Source organism: Myiozetetes cayanensis, unplaced genomic scaffold (assembly GCF_022539395.1).
Source record: "Myiozetetes cayanensis isolate MyiCay16 unplaced genomic scaffold, myiCay2020 scf21, whole genome shotgun sequence".
NCBI lineage: Eukaryota > Metazoa > Chordata > Aves > Passeriformes > Tyrannidae > Myiozetetes > Myiozetetes cayanensis.
The window spans coordinates 9,056,130-9,075,078 of NW_026087423.1; the positions used below are offsets into that span (position 1 = coordinate 9,056,130).

At 46.3% G+C, this 18,949-nt stretch overlaps 1 protein-coding gene across 1 annotated transcript in view; it reads right to left on the reverse strand.

Annotated features, from left to right (window-relative positions):
- PITPNM2 (phosphatidylinositol transfer protein membrane associated 2) overlaps positions 1-13,132 on the reverse strand; it is a 112,312-nt gene extending 99,180 nt beyond the window's left edge. The window contains 2 exon segments of the mRNA XM_050318802.1: positions 12,797-12,896; positions 13,114-13,132. The gene's annotated coding sequence lies outside the window, so the exon portion shown is untranslated.
- Between the last annotated feature and the right edge of the window lie 5,817 nt (positions 13,133-18,949).

Here is an 18,949-nt window from a genome sequence, read left to right on the forward strand (position 1 = left end):
GAACTCCAATGTTTTGCCTGGAAGGGCTCGGGCCAGATCTCAGCTCCACCCTCACCTCCTCCTCCCCCCAAAGCTGCACCTGACCGAGCCAATTCCCCGCCCTGCTGCCCTTAACGAGTGGGATTTTACAGCCTCTATTTTTCCAGCGCTTTCCCCTGTCATCATAAACATCCCCGTGTTTGCTCACAAATTGTTCCATTAAGAACAAATATGCTGCCACTCCACGGCTGTGGAATTTGCTGCAGAAAATCATCAAGAGAACAGCGCTGCCTTGCCAGCCACCTGCACCACCTCCCCCTTCCACTCCAACCCAGAGGCATGTTGCAATTGCATTATTCCGACTAAATAAAATTATTTTCCCCTGTTCCAAGACATAAAACAACCACATTATTATGGTCATTGCCACTGTGATTTAATAATTTAAACAAAAGACACACGCACACACACACACAATGATAGGAACACAGTAAGTAGCACAGCACTTCATTACAGCTGGAACCACTATTTATGACCCCCGAAAGCAAAGATGGTCTTGAGAATTATACGCCCAAACGCGTCACTTCAAAATTACAACTTAATCATATAAGGCTCAGCACACAGCTTTCAAACACACTGATCATCTTTTGTGGGCTTTTTTTTTTTTTTCCAGGGTGAGGAAAAGCTCTGAGAGATAATAAATCATTTAACGGATCGGTGGGAGAGGGTTACTCACGGAACGGGATTTGCAATGCAAAAAGTGAATCATGAGGCATCACCTTCACACCCTTCACCCTTCCCCAGGCACTGCTAGTGAACACTCTCTCCAACTCACCCACTGCCTCCTCTGGAGCAGGTCAGGGACAGGGAAAATCACCCACTTCTGCAGGAGAAGGTTCATGTGCTCTTGGAGCCGCGCGAGGAACGAGCTGAGATGCAAAGCAGCGACCCGAGAGCTGCCAGTGCTCTGAAAGCTCCAGACCACGAAGTTAATCTGGTAAAAATGCTTTGGACGTGTAGCCACAGCCCAAATGCAGTTCTTTGCCAAGACTGAGGACAATATGTTATTAACTAAAGTTTAATTATATCCACAAAGACACATTCCTAGCTGAGGCTTACAACCACGTCTCTGTAGGTTTGTTTGTTCTTCTAGTGGGCCCATTAAGAAATGAGTTTTGTGATCACTTTCGTAGCCCAGAACGCACATTTATCTGGTTTTATCCTGTTCTGTTTCCACAGGAATTTTACTGGTCCCATGTTAATTAATTAATGTCAGAAACAGACAACACTTCACAAAGGACCCTCTAATCAGTGGCTAATAAGGGTGGGCTGCACTATGGTGTTTATGTAACACTGGTAAGAGTATTTTCAAAAGACAAAGCCCAGTTTCTAAGAACAAGCTATTGTCTCCTCACCAAATGAGTATGGAAATTAAATAGAACTTAATTATTACATTTGCTGTGCTTTGGATTAGGCAAGATCGATTTCCAGCAAGTATCACTCCCTGCAGAAAGAAGAATCTGGCTACTTGTAGCATAATATAGACAGGGTTTAGGGTTTTGAAGAGAAATTTTGCAGGAAGAATGAGTCAGCAGCACACAAACAGCCAGGTTTCTACAGCCAACCACAGCGTGGGCTTCAGTGGGGAAACCCTCCCACTCCCAAAGACCCAAGGACAGGCAGTTCCATGGAACGGCTGCCCAGTCTCCCCAGGAACCCGACTGGCACAGAAGCCACACAAGTAGCTCTGAATATTCTCTCTCTTCACATGCTCTTCCCAGTGCATCAAGCAACAAGCACATGCTCCATCCTAATGGAGAAGCCAAAACTCAGTTAATGACACCAATCTCTGAGAGCCAGCAGAGGCTGCACAGTCGGGAAATTTTTCCTTCCGAGAGCTTCCATGAACTGCAATAATGCAACTATTGCAGGTGCTTATTTATTAATACAGAGATTTATTTATGAGAGGTCTGCAATCAGCTTAACCCCTGGAAGTGCAGCTTGATGGAGCTTAGCCCCTGCCCGGAGCTTCTTATCCGCTTTCACATCAGGAAGCAGCACCTGAGAGCTCAGGGGTGAGTTGGGAACAGCCCAGGTGACACCTCACAAACCCCGCTGGCAGCAGTGCCCCAAGCTCCACTTCCATGCCAGGCTTGGCTGAGGGAGAGAGGCAGATTCCAGTGGCAAGGAAAGCTGGTGAGTGGAACAGTCAGGGTGTGTACGGTGATGAGCGAAAGGAGATGGAGAATTGACACTTCCTCTTAAATTACCATGGCAGGGAGAATGATGAAAGGTTGTTAATAGGTAGTGTGAGTTACCAAATCCTGCATTTCTGCAACGTGGCACGGAAGATGCAACATCAGCACATCACCATGTCTCTGCTGGGCAGAACACCACCTTTAGCTATCAGACCTGGCAACACTGGAGCCACTTGATTAAAAGTAACTCTATTATTAAGTTAACATATTTATTAGTAATGCAGACCAGCTTATATTTAAAAGAAAGGGAATGGCACAGGGAGCTATTTCAATAAGAAGCAGCTATTAAATCAGCGCTAAAATGTGGGGAGAGGAAGCTTTCCCAGTGGTTTTGCTACATTCTTACATCATGATTTCACAAAGCCCAAGGAGTCAATAAAAGCACATTTTAGGTCTTCAAGGGAGACTGTAACTGCCTTGACTCTCTGCTACAAGAGACAAACCCAAATCTAAGTTTACCCAGCTCCCAAGTATGAGTATCCTGCTCCTCTTCAGTTTGTCCTTCATCAGTAGTGAACATTCAAGGTGATAACAACAGAAGTACAGCTCTCTAGAGAAACAGCAGGTACTGCCCTGAACACCCCATGAAATTAAACACAAACTTCACCAATGCAGAGGCAGAGCAGATTTAAAAGCAAGGGCTGCTCTTCCACCAGCAGTAGCTCGGGATCATGAAACTGCTTCCTGCCGTCCCACCTCCCGAACTTCCTGCCATCCTGTCCAGGGAATACGCCTTTGTCCCTGACCGTGACCTGCAGAAAACAGCCATCTGCCCAGCCATGAGCATTAAGAAATCCCCTCAGCCAAGTCCCAGTGCTGGGACAGTCCCTTCCCTGCAGGTCATCGGAAGTTCAGCAGTGCTGGACTCACCATGACCTTGAGAAGGGACACCCCCCCTGCCCCGCTGCTTCTGCCTCCTCAGCACACAAATCACTGGGACCAGGCCAAAACTGAGCCTCTCAGAACACAGGCAGGGAGAGAACTGCTCATCTCTGACACAGCACAGGTGATGTTTTGCATATGAAGCACACGTGGAAACACAAATTTGAGCTGTTAACATTTGTTAACGAGCCCCAGGGAACACAGCGGGGTCCTCAAAGCAGTGGCAACCACAGACCAAAAGGGTGATGAGAAATGAGACAAAGAGCTCAAGGAGTTTGTTTCATATGCAGAGGAAATCCCCAGAAGGGAAAGGAAATAGTATTTTAAAGCCTAAGAGACAGTCAGGTGCCAGCTGTTGGTATCACAAGACTTGTACTGGTTCTGCTCAGGTGCTGCACGTTCTTATCCACGAGTCTCCCACTCTGGGCGGGTGCTCTTGGGCACCCACCTCCACCATCCATGCAACTGACCCTCCACTAAACACGTCCTCAGTTCCACAAACCACAGGGACACCACCCTTGTCTGCTGCTGACACAGCTACAAAAGGGACAAGAGTGCTCCAGAGGTGAATACCTGTGGGTATTCACCCTCCTGGGGTGCTGGGGAGCCCCTAAATCACTCAGACAGGAGCATCTCTGCCCATATCCTCTGTTTCCATTTCATGTGATAGTTCCTCGCTGGCACAGCTGCTGATTAAAGCCTGCACTGACATCTGAAGACTCAAAGGCAAATTAAAATAACCCTACATTTCTTAATCCGATTCATACTTTTTGAATGACTGGAGTTCCTGTGATGTGGAAAGCATCTCTTGCAGGATCCTGCTTTGACCACTGCTGTTCATAAACGTAAAAAGACCTGCTAATGCTCTCTAAACTTCCCACAGAAGTATTTATATCGGCACCCCTCTATTTTTTTTTTTTTTGCCCAACAATAATCTAATTCATGTGACTCTTATCTTAGCTATGAAACAGCACAGTTAAATCCAGGATCACAGCTCGTTTAGATAAATGGAATTGGGCACATCCAGCGAGTCATTCCTGCTGTGACATTTCCACTATTGACAGAGTTATTTCCAGGCCCAGCGTGGGCAGGGAGCTGGGAGGACTCACACCCTGGGGCACGGTCACTGCCCCTCACTGAGGGTGCCCAGCACAGCCACAGTTTCTAAAGGGACTCTACCTGGCTCTAGTCACGTGTTAATAAAACATTCTGGCAGCATTTCCCAGAAATAACCTTCAGCAGTTACCTAGAAACATAATCCATCAAAATAAACCTCAAAATAGTAAGAAACTAAAGGAACTTTCATTGGTTGCTTGCGTTCTAGCTACGTACAGAAGAGGTAGTGGCCAAACCAGAGCCATTGATCAAGCTCAAATTAATTTCAAGGTTATTCCCTTAATTCTTTTATAAACACAAGTAGTGCTGTTAGAAAGTTCCCATTTCCTCCTTCCTTGCTACTCTGTGAGCTCTGAAGAAGCAGCTCAACCTTAGAGACCTCTACAGGACTCGAGAGCACCCCGTGGAACCCAAGCACTCAGCAGGTGATGAGCTGGAGTGAGTCTGCTGCTCTAGAGCTTAACAGTTAAATCATCCAGCAGAGATTAAAATTTCCCATCAAATAAATTGAAAGTTCTCCTTCAGCACTGAACAGTTCCCCTGTTCTCTAGGGCTCCATCCCCACATTACTTTTTAATCTTAATAAATACAGATGGTATTTGCATCCCTCTCTTTTTTTTTCCTCCCTTTTTTTTTTTCCTTTTTAATGAACTGCTGACACGGTGCAGAAACACACAGTGGAAGGATTTTCTGTAGATACTCAGAGCACTCCTGATCTGCATATTGATTTCAACTCCTAACTCTTCATAAACAAAATGGATCCACGAGGGTCTGTCAATCCATCTGCTGGTGAATCCCCCTCTCTGCTCACAGCCAGAGCCCGTGCACAGGGATTGACACACACCTGTGCTGCAGAACACGCTGCCTCCAGGAGAACTGGGAGCTGTTGGAGTTCCCACACCAGGCTGGAAAGCTGGGATGCATCAGAAACACCCTCTGAGTGCTGGGGCTGAGCTTGGGTTATCTCCCTGATAACCCCCCCACCCTGGGGACTGTTCAGTGTGACACCCACGTGCTGCTGTTCCAGAGGACACAACCCAAAGCTTGGCTCTAGCACAGCATTTCCCAGCCCTGCCCGAGTGCTGCTTGCTCAGCCTGTGGAAAGGAAGCTGGATTTGATTTCCAGGGATGTATGTGCTCTGTGCAAGTGCATCCATAACCCTGCGCTGCTGCCTATTTACAACTTTCCACCCTGCTGAAAAATTGTATTTTCAACCAGAAGACACACTTCTGATTATTAAGAAAGATCTCTCTATACCCCAGAAATTAATCATTCCTGGAGTCTGCTAAGACCCATGACAATGTAGCCTTGGCTCTGGAAAATTAACTGCTACAGGTCAGTCAGAGACATGCAATTGTAAATTTTCTTACATTCTCTTAGGTAGAATCTTCTCTTCAACCCTTCCCTCCAACCATCAAGCTTTTATTGGATCTGGCATAAATATTCAACCCATGCTGCTCATCAGCCTGGTGGGGACTCATCTGCAGTTCTAGGGCTGGTTCTCTTCACCCCTATAAAGTTTTGCTTTTGGCCTCAGTGGAAGCAGGACTAGACCCTAAATAGGTCCACCACATGGACACAGGGGGGCTTGAAAGGGATGAAGGAAGACAATACCAGGAAAGAGAACCTCAAAATAAGACAGTTTCATCAGAGAAGGGCGTGTTCTGTGCAATAAAAGAAGATAATCACCCTTATCTGCATTACATCAAATACCTTTGGCTTCCAAAAGCCCTTAAGGCTGCAGTTCTTGGTTACCTTTTCCCTCCCCATTTCCTCCAGGATTGATACTCTTCCTTAGAAGTCTGCTGCCAGCTGCTGCATGGTCTCCCTGGATATCAGGAATTCTTGGGTTTTCTGACTTTTTCCACCGTTAGAAGGACATTTATCAGGTTAAGCCCAGATTTCTCTCCCTGTCTCACCAGCAGAGTTTTGGATGACTAATCAAACGACTGAATATATTCTAAAGATTTAATTCTCCCTTCACTATTTATACTAGGCAATGTCACTTTGACACTATTCTGGCTTTCCACACTGCAAAAAACTTTCCAACTTAAATTCCCTTCAAGTGAACACGCTCTGAGCAGCAGACAGGGCTGGTATTGGCTCCATCCTGCCCTCCCCCAAGTCAGCTTCAGCTGTCACCAAAAACACAGTAAGCATTTTCCTCCTTGGGAACTCTGTGTTCCTGCAGTTATATTCAGTGGACCAGAAGAGTCTGGCATCAGAAGAAGAACTATCTGATTTCCTGGACTCGCTGCAAGAGAACCTGTCTTGGCCAGATACAGTCATCACCACCAAGAACTCGGTTAAATTAAAGCTGCCCTGGGCAAGGAATATTGGCTGTACAAACAGGGATCAAGCATTGACACCCCTCAGATGCAGCTTTGGGGCTCTGACTGCTCTGTAAAGGGTGTTTCTTCCTGCTCTTATCAATAACAGCGAGCAAAACACTCGCTTTGTACGTTGAAGATTTTCAGAGCTGCCGTCCATGAATCGCTACTACTATTTTAGTAAATGGAAAGGAGTCAACAGCTCTTGAGAACCTCTCACGTTTGTCTCTCTTTTCAGCATGTTCAGATCTGAAAGTGCGTTTTTCAGCTTAATTCAGACCGAGCATTTAAGTCAAGGTCAAATCTGCTATTTTCACCCAGGATCTGCATTGCCCTCTTCCCCCTCCATTACCTGGAATTTCCATTCCTATGCACAGTCTTAAGGAGGGAAACATGCCCTGTGAAAGCAGCTGCACCTCAGATCTACTCAGGATACTGAACCTGGAAGTGCCCCTTTTTGGCAGGGAAGGGAGAGCTGCCCTGTTCAGGTGGCAGATCCTTGTGTGGCAACACTTGGGTGTCACAGAAAACCTCTGGGCAGCAGTGAGAGAAGAGCACAAAAATACAAACCAGACCCAAACCATCTGCCAGAAAACCTACTCAAAGCAAGTTTTTCCATGGATCCTTTCTACCACGGTTCCCATCTTTTGGCTCCCCAGTGCAAGCCCAGAGACACCTCTGACAACTTCCAAGCAACTGAAGTCTCCACCCGGATCTGCCTCTGCTTTAAGGTGCCCTCCTCTCACCTCAGTAACCACCCCTTTCCACCCCACTATTAAGCAGGTCTGCAGCACATCTGCAGCTTTCTGTCCCCTCCAGGAAGGGTCCCACCTCCATTTCCCTGGATTGGCACCAGTGGGAATGTTAGTGAATGTCACAGTGAGTCACATCACATCTGCTCTATGCTGTGCTCAGGACAACCTTCTCCACGGAGCTTTTCCACGAGGGGTTGTTCATCGGGTCTTATTTTTAAAGAATCTGGGCCAAGTCATCCCTGCTGTAGCTTTAATGACGTCAATGAGCTACAGCAGGGGTGAAATTGGGCCGTTATTTTTTATGTCCATATGTCCTGTGCCCATTAAAGAAAAAAAAAAAAAGCAAAAGAAGATCAAGGAAGAAAAGAAAAGTTATTGAATCAAAAGACTGGCCTGTGCAGAGATTAGTATCTAGATGTGGAATGTTTCTCTTTTGCTCCTGCTGTACATTTATATTTATAACAGTTTATGGAAAAAGAAATACTTCTGTCAAGGTACAACACGACTTCTGCGGTGACAAATTATATTTCCTTTTTGTATCCTGTTCTGATAAAAAACTAACAAAAAAAAAACACTTTACCAGGAAAAAGTCTCTTCAGAACTCAACAAAAGGGAGGGACACAGTTGCCAGTTCGTGTTAGTTCCTCCCCTCCACACTCAGCACTTCACCACCCAGCAGCAAAGCTCAGTGGACCTCGTCCTGAGCTCCTTTCTCAGCAAATCCAAAACACGATGGTACAAATATCAAAAGGCAAAATATCGTGTATGAGGCTAAGCCTGAGCAGCATTTTCCGTGAGCATTCAAAGCCCCAAACACCAACATGAAAAGGGACGCAGCTGAGGAGACCAAGCCTGCAGATGTAGGACACCAGCTGTGAACAGCAGCAGCAGCAGCAACAGCCACGATCCTGTGGTGATTTTCAGAAGGCTGAACTGCACATTTACTCAAGAGAAACAGCACAAACACCTTTTCCAACCCCCGTGCCCAGACCAAGGGGCGCTGCGAGCGGTGACTCTGGGTCACCCAACCACAAAACGCGCCCCAGCCAGCGACACCTAAACCACAACTCCTCAGCTCCACCTTTAAAAGCCCCCTTAACTGACATTTCAGCCCCTGAGTAACCACATTCATAGGAACCCAGGTGAAATTACTCACCAAGAGGCCTCCAGAGTGACGCCAAAACACCTTTAAAGCCACGCGGCAACTGCCCGGCGACAGCAGCAGAGCACAGGAGCTCACGTTCAGGGCCTGACTTTGTAGGTCATTTTTATTTCAAAGCTTTATGGAAGAGTCCTTTGAAATCTTTGACCCTAATTATCCCAGTCTCAGCTGCAGTCAAAGACCGAGTCCTTCTTTCCAACTGCTTTCCCTTTGCATTAACGAGCTCTTTTTCCCACAACAAGCCACGACAGTCGGAGGTTTTGTTTTTGTTTTTATTTTTATTCCTCTCCTCCCCTCCCATTCCAGCGCTGGAATCAAAATAACTTGAGATGGAAAACGTGTGACCTCCCAAGCCTTTATTTACAGTATCACAAACCACAAGGGAAGGATCTGTCCAAGTTTTCCAGCTGGAATGGGAACAGCGGGGGAAAAAAAGTGCCCTCATTTTTGCAGCTGTGATATTTAACACATCACAGGGGAGAAGACTGGGAAGGAGGCAGGAGAGTTCGAAGCCAGTAATGATGCCATGAAAATACTGGATGAAGAGCTTGAGCCACACAAGTAGGTTCACATGATTACATCCTTTCTCCCCAGAAATAAACTGTGCATGCAAATGTAACTGCAAAACCAGTCTGACACACATTTAATGGGGTTACTTCTTGACTTCTACATCAAACCAGACTGTAAAACACAGGAAAACCTTCTGGACTTCACCTGATTTTGTATTAGTGCTGTAATGATAATAATCACCACAATCTCCCCAGATTACTACAACAAAGACTTCCATCAAAAAATAGAAGCCTCAAAGCAGTGGAATCTTCCTCAGATATTTAAACAGCACAGAAAAACAAACACAAACGAAGCAGGTTTAGATCTAGAGAAAGTTTCTTGCAGCAGGAAACTGTCAGTTAAGTCTGTGGTTACAACCACACCAGCGTCACAGCTCTTTCCTCCCAGTTAAATATGTGTATCCAAACAGTTCCTCATGTCTGGTGCTCCTATTGTAAAAGGAGGAAAACCACCAAAAGACAAACTCAGCCATGTTTCCACCAGAAATTTCACAGTGCCAGACTATACAGGAGACTACAAAGACCCCTTCTTTTGAAAAGGGGTCCTTCTGTACCTTTCCAAATATTTATGTCCTAGTCTATCAGGTCTAACTCAGTTTACCTGGAACTATCTCCCACCTTTAAAAGATCCCATTCCCCCTCCTTTCCCTATCAGCAGTTCCCTCTTATCCCAGCCTGGCACAGTAAGAAATGCCACACCAACCCACCACCTCTACACACTCAGACAGGGAATGTCACAACTGTGCTGCCAAACAGGGCTCCTCTCCCTGCCATCACCCAGCTCTCTGGAGTGTTATCACCTCCATCTAACTCCTTCCAGTGGGTTTAGTGATGTAGTTGAAGAAGGATCCAACACGAGGACAGATTTCTCTGCATTCAGTTGGTTTCCACGAGCTCACCCTTTACAAGGGGTTCAATTCTCAGGTCATGGATCCCACAGGAACTCCCCTGCTAAGCACAGGATGCAAAAAAAGTAAGATTCAGCCCCAATTTGTGTCCATATAAAAGGACATGAGGCTCTGGAAGGAGAAAAGCTGGTCACATCACACAGCCAGGGGTGGAAAATCACAGCCCAGCAGGGCACAGGCAGAGACAGGTGCTGCAGGCAAGGCAGGGGGGCCTGGAAGGGCATTAGAAGGACCCAACTGCAAAGCAAACCTGGGCTGTTTTTTGACAGGACACCACACACTCCTCGTGTGTTTGTACAAACTGCTTGGAGGGGACATCACTTCTCCAATTGCACCTGCCCCCACCTGCCTCACATCTTCTCAGGCTAAGGCACCCTGTGATTCCACCTCATTTACTTTCCCCTCTCCTATGTGTTATCCTCCTGCCCAACATCAGCCCCTGCTTCTTACAGAAAGAAATTCCTCATCCCGTCCAGGATCCTGCAGCTGGAAACACACTGGATTCTCCAGTGGAAACACAAAAAGGCAGCACAGTGCCCCTGGACAGCTGGAAGAGAGGATGCAGAGCTGCAGGTACCTCCTCACTCTGCACCAGCATCCTCCATCTCCCCATCCCACTGCTTCCCCCACCAGCTCCTTGCCCAGGTCCCACAACTTCCAGAACCACCAGCACTTAGGGCTTGCATAGGCACACACATCCCAGGGATTGAGGACACTTCCCTAGAGACTCTGGAGTTATTCCATGTAAAATACTCCCAGGTATAACTTGCAGAGAAGCCTCCTCCCAACATTTCAGCTCTGTCCAGCAGTTTGGATTCAAAGCCTCCAGGTTTGGAAAAACAAAGGGCTGCTGGCAGGACAGAGGGGAAAATTACCCAGTGCCTACAGCATTTTCCTGGACACTGCTATTTGGCTTCTTGTCTCCACGAACACTGCACTCCCTGACGAGGCTTAAAACCCATTTTTCTCCCTACATTCCCTACCTGCCAATCCACAGCCGTTCCTGGCTCCCTGCTGACGCACACAGCCTGGATTCATTTCGCTGTGAACACCATTCCAAAGGCAGTTTCCCCTCACCTGCCTGGGAAATTAATGACCACTTGGGCACCTCATCAGCCCTGTTAAAATCCTCCAGGCAAGTGAAACGAGCAGAGCCTCAACCTCGGGGCAAAGCAAAGCCCGAGCACTGCTAAGGATTGCATTTCTTCTTTGCTGTTACCGCTAATTCCCAGAAAAACACTCCCCTCTACAACAGCCCGAGGGGGATTTCGTGACCTAACTAGAGGAGGGAAAGCTCTTGGGATACAGATGTTCCTCCTCAGCGCAGGAGCACAAATTCACATGGCAATTAATGCCTGCAAGAGCATAAACTCCTCTGTTAAAGCTGCTGACGGCAGCTCATGCTCCCAGAGAAACCCATCCACAGTTCCTTCAGCGAGGGCAGGAGGAGCTGCCAGGCTCTCTCCCAAGGAAATCAGGTATTCCTGAGGGATGAGACAAAGCACTGGGAACAGCCTGGCTCTGCTAATCCCAAAGAGAGGCTCCAGGAAGGGAATCGACACGGAGAATGGCAGTGAATTCACCGGGAGCCAATTCCCCGACAGGAGATAATTAAGGTATTCAAATCACCCTCAGTTTTCACCAAAGGTATTTCATGTTAACACAGGGCTGCTCTCACTGTGGTCTCAGTGGAACTGCTGAGACCCTGAGGGATAAACCCACAGAAAATGAAATCACTTTTCAGTCTGGGAAGTGAACAGTCTCGGATCCAAACTCATTTATTCTTTCTCTTCTTCCCAGCAATTCGCTGCTCTGGAAGCAAAACCCACCAATTTTGGGGGTTTAGCAACCAGCAGCAAAAATGCAAAGTTGCTGTACCACAGTATCACCCCAAAGAGACATTTGGGGGAGTTGAAAAAACACCCTTTCTGATAAGGGAAAAGAAAAAAAAAAAGCTTAGTGCTGAGGAATGTACTGGAGGAAAATAAGAAGATGCAAAACTATGCAGTCAGTCTAAAGAATGACACTCCATCTATCGAGAACCTCCTCTTCAGCCACTAATTTTGTAGGGAGAACTTCACACTATGATCTACATTCCCAGAACTCACACAAAAGAGCTTTGGTGGGAGCCAGAAACACACAGTGAACCCCCCCAAAAAAAACATTCATTAAAAAACACAACCTCTTCACATTTACTTGTTAAAAACCACCCCAGGGTTGCTGCTTCCCCTCCTACACTCTTTATTGGGAAGTGCTGCATCTCAATCCTCTTGGCAACGTAAAACAAATTTAAAGTTCAGAGGGCAAAAAAAAAAAAGGTAGGAACAACAATTTGATGGCAGTACCAGAGGCTGCACAACTGTTTATTTCAACACTAATAAAATCAACACGGAGGGGAGGGAAACTCAGACAAGATTTAAACATCCATTAAAAATGATGTTAATTGCACATCCTGTGCAGCCATTCTCCCCTTGAATGAATTTATTTCTAAGATTTTAAAGGAACAAATCTGCTGACTAAGAGAAAGGCAGGGAGCTTTCTTTAGAAGAGGTTTATCACCAGTGCACACATCTATGCAATTTAAGCCAACCATGTCCTGGGAGTGCCAAGCCCTTCCCAAAGAGCTCGTGCAGCCATTCTTCCAGACTCCATTTAAGCACATTTTCCCCCAGCATCTATTCAGGTGGAACCCAAGCTCAGGTTAATCCCCTCTCACCAGCAGCGAGGTAGTAACCCTCAGATTAATTACCATTCTCCCTAGTAACATCTAAACGGGGTTTTTTTTTTTCCTAATCCAGAAGCAAAAGAACAGCCACCCAGCTGAAATGTCAGCACCTACCTTCTGCAAAATATCTCTCTAGATGCTTCTGAATGCAGGAGGGAGTAAAGACAGCATTGCTGGAAAAGGATGTCACTGTTGGTCCACATGTGTCAACATCCTAGAGGAAGACAAAACACAGTTGCTTAACTGCCATGCCCATGGGAAATCAGGAGCAGGAATAAAGCTGCATCCTTTTCCCAGTCACTCCATGCTAACGGCTCCTATGCAAACAACACAAAGCTACAACATTTTCTAATTGCACATCAGAGTTTCTGTGCAGACATCCCTCCGGTATGGCAGAAATTCAATACGTGATAGTAGGCGGCAATGAGCACCTCGGGGATTTAAAGTGCCTTCCAAGCCATGAGTCATCGTCATCTCGAACTCATGGAAATTAAGAAGGAAAAAGAGAGAGAGAGAGGAGAAAACACACAGGCGCATTGCACTGACCACCCTCACGTGCTCCCTCTGTGAAACACTTCCCTTTAAAGCATCTCCCTTCTAATTTGGGTGCTGAACGACTTCCACGGAGACAAATCATCATCCTGGCACAGCACAGCGTTCCTCCCAACAGCCCCCCAGGGGCTGGGCAGGATCCCACGTTCAGGGGTGGAAGCAGAGCTGGAGCTGCCTGGGTAACCCCCCCGAATCCTTCCACCCCTGGAAGAAGGAGGAGAAGAAGGAGGAGAAGGAGAAGGCAGCTCCCCTGGCTGCTGCAGGGATGGAGCAGCCAGGCCCAAACCAACAGCACCCAGGAGGGCAGATCCAGCTCCCTTCCCACACAACCCCAGGCAGCCCATTCCCACTCCTATCCCAGCCACCTGCTCTCCCCCAAGGCTGATTTTTGCCAGGAGAGCCGAGAGCCAGAAGGAACCTGTAACCACTCCCTGCTGAGCAGGTTACGTGGTTTGCTTCCTTATTCCAAGCAGCCCCTCGTCTTTCTAAGGGATTCCTTCAGGCAGAGTCTCATCTTTACCTCCAAACCCTGCTTTTCATTATGCTTTCAGAGCAGCTGGGTTGCACTTCAGGGCACGCACATGTGCTGCCCACTACCAGCCATCATCCCCCCAAAGGATATTCAAGTTTCTTTAGGTCTTATCCTGGTTTCTCTGCCCTGCTGTTCTCCAATCATCAACCAGAGCATCAACCAGCCAGGGTTCTCCACAGCACACGGTCTGCCAGGGGGATGGAGCAGGGAAGGTTGTCCTTCCCTGTGCTTTGCATCAGAACATGCAAATCTGGGGCCACAACCCCCCAAATAAAAGCTCATCTCCTTGATTAGAACCTGCCTCCAAGCCTTAGGACCGGCACCCAAAAAACGAAGGGTTACACACAAAAATAACTAAAACACCAACATACTCTGCTCCCTGCACTAAAGAACCTGAAATGCTTGGAGAAAACACTGCTGCCTTTAGCTGCAAAGGCTGCTTCAGTTAACAGGCAGATTGATGTCTCACCAAGAGTTTAAAAAAACACTAACTGCTCTCTCCTCTTGTACCTTCTTGCACAGCAATTTAAAAAATGTAACAGTGCTTGCACGGGTCAGATCGGTCCTGGAGGAAGAGCAAACGTGAGGAACATCGAAGGCCCATTAATCTCCGAAATCTCAGCGAGAGCAGCAGCCAGACAGCTTAAAAATATATTTAGTCCACAAATGCTTATTAATGTCATTTGCTGATTCACAGCTGAGCCAGGCACACAGAGCCCAAATGCCACTTCTGCTTTCCCAGGCTGGGTTTAAAATAATATTAATGAAAAAAATAGTATAAAGTGCCAGGCATCAAGTTGCTTCACCTATCTCAAACCCTTCTGTGGTGCCACTAATAAATGTGGCTTTATCTGTGGTGGAAACTTCAGTCCAGTCTGTGGTGCTGTGGTTTAGGATCTGATCTGAGTTTATCTGAAACTGAATCTGAGTTTTCTTCTCTTTTACCGACTATTGATCTCGTTGCCAACGTTAACACAGTCAAGACCAGCTCGTAAATAAAATTGATCCTTCAGGCTCACAACACAATTAAACACTGAAAATCATCACCACTTTTAAAATTACATCTGTACAGCCGAAGAGAAAATATTTGATGAGTTGACAGACACAAACCTGTGTCAAGAATTTCTCTGTGTACTTTGGGGCAGAATTAAGCCACCAAAATCTTAAAGAATCCTTTAAGAAAAAATTCTTCTCGTGAAAGCAAATTTCAAATGTTTCTTCCCCACTGTTACACACAATGCAACGATTCAAAGCCCAAAGGATTTTCTCTCTAAAGCAACTATTCAAATGTGCACGATGGAAACGTATTTAAATACAACATTTTAATCTTGCTTTGCCTTTGAATTTTTAAACACTTCTTCAGAAAAGCGAGTATCTCATTAGTCCTTTCAGCCATTCTACCACTCTGATTTGCAAGTAAACAAGAATCCTCACATTACCTTTCTTTTTCGTGAGGGTTTATTATGGATACATAGTTTTTAACTCAATACACATCTGGTCTGTCTGAGTCTTACCACGTTTTACACGTGATACAACAATTCCCTCCTCAGGCACGTTGGGATTTGTCCACATCCTTCCTTTCTACATTTTCCACGAGCCAGGCACTTTTCTCTAGACCTGGATACGCCAGACAACACCCTCCCCAAAGAACCATCCACCACAACCTACATTTTAGTAAAGAAATTGTAAAAATCCCACTCAACCCAGGCCCTGCTCTGTCTCCCTGGTCCTGTGGAGCAAAGTTCTCCAAATCAGCAGGACCTGGACCCAGGGGTTCAGAGTTTCAGTCTTGGGGTGAGGGCAATTCCAAAAGCCCCCCCCAGGTAAGCTACAAACCTTGAAGGGCCTCCTCAATCTAAGGAAATCAATCTTCCCACCTGCTTTATTCTTTCTTATTTTAGGACTGGGTTTTGGTGGGGTTTTTTTCCCCCTGGGTTGTAGACTGGGGAAGGATGACAGAAGTTCTCATTTTCGGTGACCTTAAAGTCTGTAACAATTGCTGCAAACAGAAAGCCAGCTCTCTGCGCCCCTGCTAATGGCACCGAAATCGAAAGTGATTAAAAGCAAAACCATCTGAGCGCAACAGAAACTGAAAGTATTGCCTCTGGGAAAGCAGAAACACCGTCAGCAAACCTCCAAAAGTAATAGATAATTAATGGAGCCTAGGAAATCATGACATCTTTCTAAAACTTGTTTTCTGGAATAATCATAAACAATTCACCTTGACTGTATTCCCAAGTCATCACTTTTTAAAGTCACTGCAGTTTGCAGAGGCCTTGCTGCTGCTGTTCTTAATTTACTTATTTTTAGGTGCGAGAACAGATTACCGAGGCAAAATTGAAACTTAAAATTGGTCAGGTTTTAAGCCTCTTGTAGATTTACAGTCATTAGCTCTGGCTGCATTTCAGAAGCACTTTGTGCTGTGTGGAACTCAGATCCACAGTGAAAACTGCTCCTGCCTCAAAATTCAACTGCTCAAGCGGGGGAGGCTCCAGCGCTGTTAAACAAGGGGCAGGTTGTCCAAAGCACCGGGAAAAAGCCACCCAAGAAAACCAGAGAAAGGTGAGTCGATGCAAGGGCTCCCAAAAGGCAATAAAAACAGTTTTCTGATGGGTGATTTGCAAAGGGGAACGTTTCAAACTCCCTCCCTTCCTCGAAAGGCTTCCAGGGAAGCATCTCCCCGAGGAAGTCTCTGGGCATCAGAGGGGACTCAGAGCCAAATCAAAGCCCAGTTTGTTCTGGAGCAGCAGCACAACAGCCCATCCCACAGGTGCAGGAAAGCAGACCCCAGCTATTGACAGGCACATTCACAGGGAGTTCTGCAAGGAGGCAGAGGTGCCACACGGCTCGTTTTTATCCCAAATGCTGCACACACCACACTGCACTAACAGAGCTGACATTTACCTTGCCATGTTGGATGATTAATTAATTAGAAGATGCCTTCTGCTGGCTTCTGAAGGCTTCTCTGCCGAACTGCTGGTGCTGCACTTCACCTTCCAGCCCTTCCCCGAGAGAGGCACCACTAAAACCCCTTGATGTCGGTGGGATGGGCAGAGCTCCCACAGCCACACCTGGTGACCACCACAAGTGGCCTCACACCCAAAACCAGCGTCCTGCCAAGCACTGGCAATAAAAAAGCAAGACTCACACGGTGTTTCTGCACAGCCAGAGCCCCTGGGAGCACCGTCTAACAGGGAGAAATGAAGCAGCAAAACTCTCCCTCCCCAACACCGCAGCTGGTTCAGCTCACCTCAATCTGCATTAATAAATACTAAGCCCTACCAAGTGTCAGCTGTGGTCAAACCCCACATGGCCACGGTTTGGAAGCATCAGTTTGAGAGCACGGAGAGCCTCCAGAGCCCTTTCTCCTCAGAGGAGGTGGTTTCTGCTCTCCTCTAAGTCACCCTAAAAAAAATAAGGGGATATGAGCGAGCGACTGAAAATCAACAAACCAGAGCGGGGAAAAAAAAAATTCCAAATCTTGAAGAACTCTGATTGTAGGGACAGGCTGCAGGACGTGCCAGGAAATCAATCAACACGCAGGATAAATGCAGCAGTTAACTGGAAAACACGAACAGCTTGGAAAGGCACCCAGGCCGTTTTCCCCTCTCTGATGTTTGTAGCATCTGGACCCTCCAAAATGCCCTGGAGTTTTGTTCCCAAGGGAGCACGAGGTCCTGGCCTCGCTGCAAGCAGCCAGACCCCAGGGGAAGGGAGAGAAAACAAACAGCAAAATGTTTCCAGAAGCTGGACCCTGCTGTAGCTGTAATGACCTTTTCATTCCTAAAGCCCTCTCCCTCCTTTCTTAAAAGTCATTATTCCTTCCTTAAAAGTCATTATTCCTTCCTTAAAAGTCATTATTCCCTCATATTAAATGGGAGAATTGGAGGGGAAAGTATTACAACACGTTGCTCTGATCAGACTGCAAGAATAAAAGATATTAAAAAATACCCCTGCACTCGAGATTTTTAGGAACAGCACATCAGCCTGTGTAAAATAGGAAGGGTCACATTTAATAGCAAATATCCATCCCAAACAGAGGGGACCTCCTGCTTCCATGGTGGGATCCCAGGAGCCACCACCAGCAGCACCTGCTCTCCCCTGCCACGGAACTGCTTTGAGGTGGGCAGAGCTTAAAAAGCAGCTTTTAAAAGCATCTATTTAGAGCCAAGCTTCAAACTCCCCTCCGAGAGCAGTAAAACCTACAGGATTTGTTTCTTCCAAGAGCACAAAAAGTGGTGGAGGAGGAAAAATTAAAAATAAATAATTAAAAAAAAAGAAAAAAAGACAAAGCCTCAGGGTGGGTTCAGCACCTGTGTATGCCAAAGGCACTCCATGTTTTATGGATGACAATGCCATCACCCCTGTGAAGATTTCTAAGTGAATCAGCCACACAGGGTCTCTCCAGCTTGTTTTCAGGAAGATTTTTTTCCCCCAAAAAAATGATTTTAATTCAACTCTTTGATTTATATTATTCTCCAGTCATTTCTAGCCAGGAATATTTCAAACAGAGAGCTCGACATCAGCTTCCACCTTGCCCCTTTCCCATACAAATGTGGCAATTAGCACAGAAAAATTAGTCAGCTCTGCAGTATTTCACCTTAAATAAAGCAGCTCAAGAAATAAAACACCCTTTAGTTGGGAGCTGACAGCCAGGGAAGAAACAGTGGCTCAGTAACATCCTTAAAGAGGGTCTGAAATCCATTCCCAGCCCCTGATGGAAGCCTGTCCTGGTCAACAAAACCCACGATCCATAATAGTGCTCGGTATTGTGCTTTTATCCTCTGTTTTATCAGAGCTCATCTGCTGATCAATGAGGAGTCCCCGGGAATAACACTCTGAATTTCAATGTCAACACAGCAGTACTGTGGTAATGATCGAAAATATTTACATATTGCCTCATTGATCGTGGGGTGTTCTCTTCCAACCATCTGGCTACTGGGCACTCACTTTTTTTTTTTTATTCTTTTATTTTATTTTTTTAAGGGCTTCACAACTGTTCCAAGCAGGTTATTTGGCCACCTCTACAGCCAACATCCAACATTCCACCTGAAAATCAGGTTTTCCTGTTATTTTTAACCCAGACCATTAGGGAAAGCATTCATCAACTTCATCCCATCGCAGGGAAGGGCGAAATAATTTTCTTTACAAGGACAAAACCCAAAGGAAAAAACAAACAAACA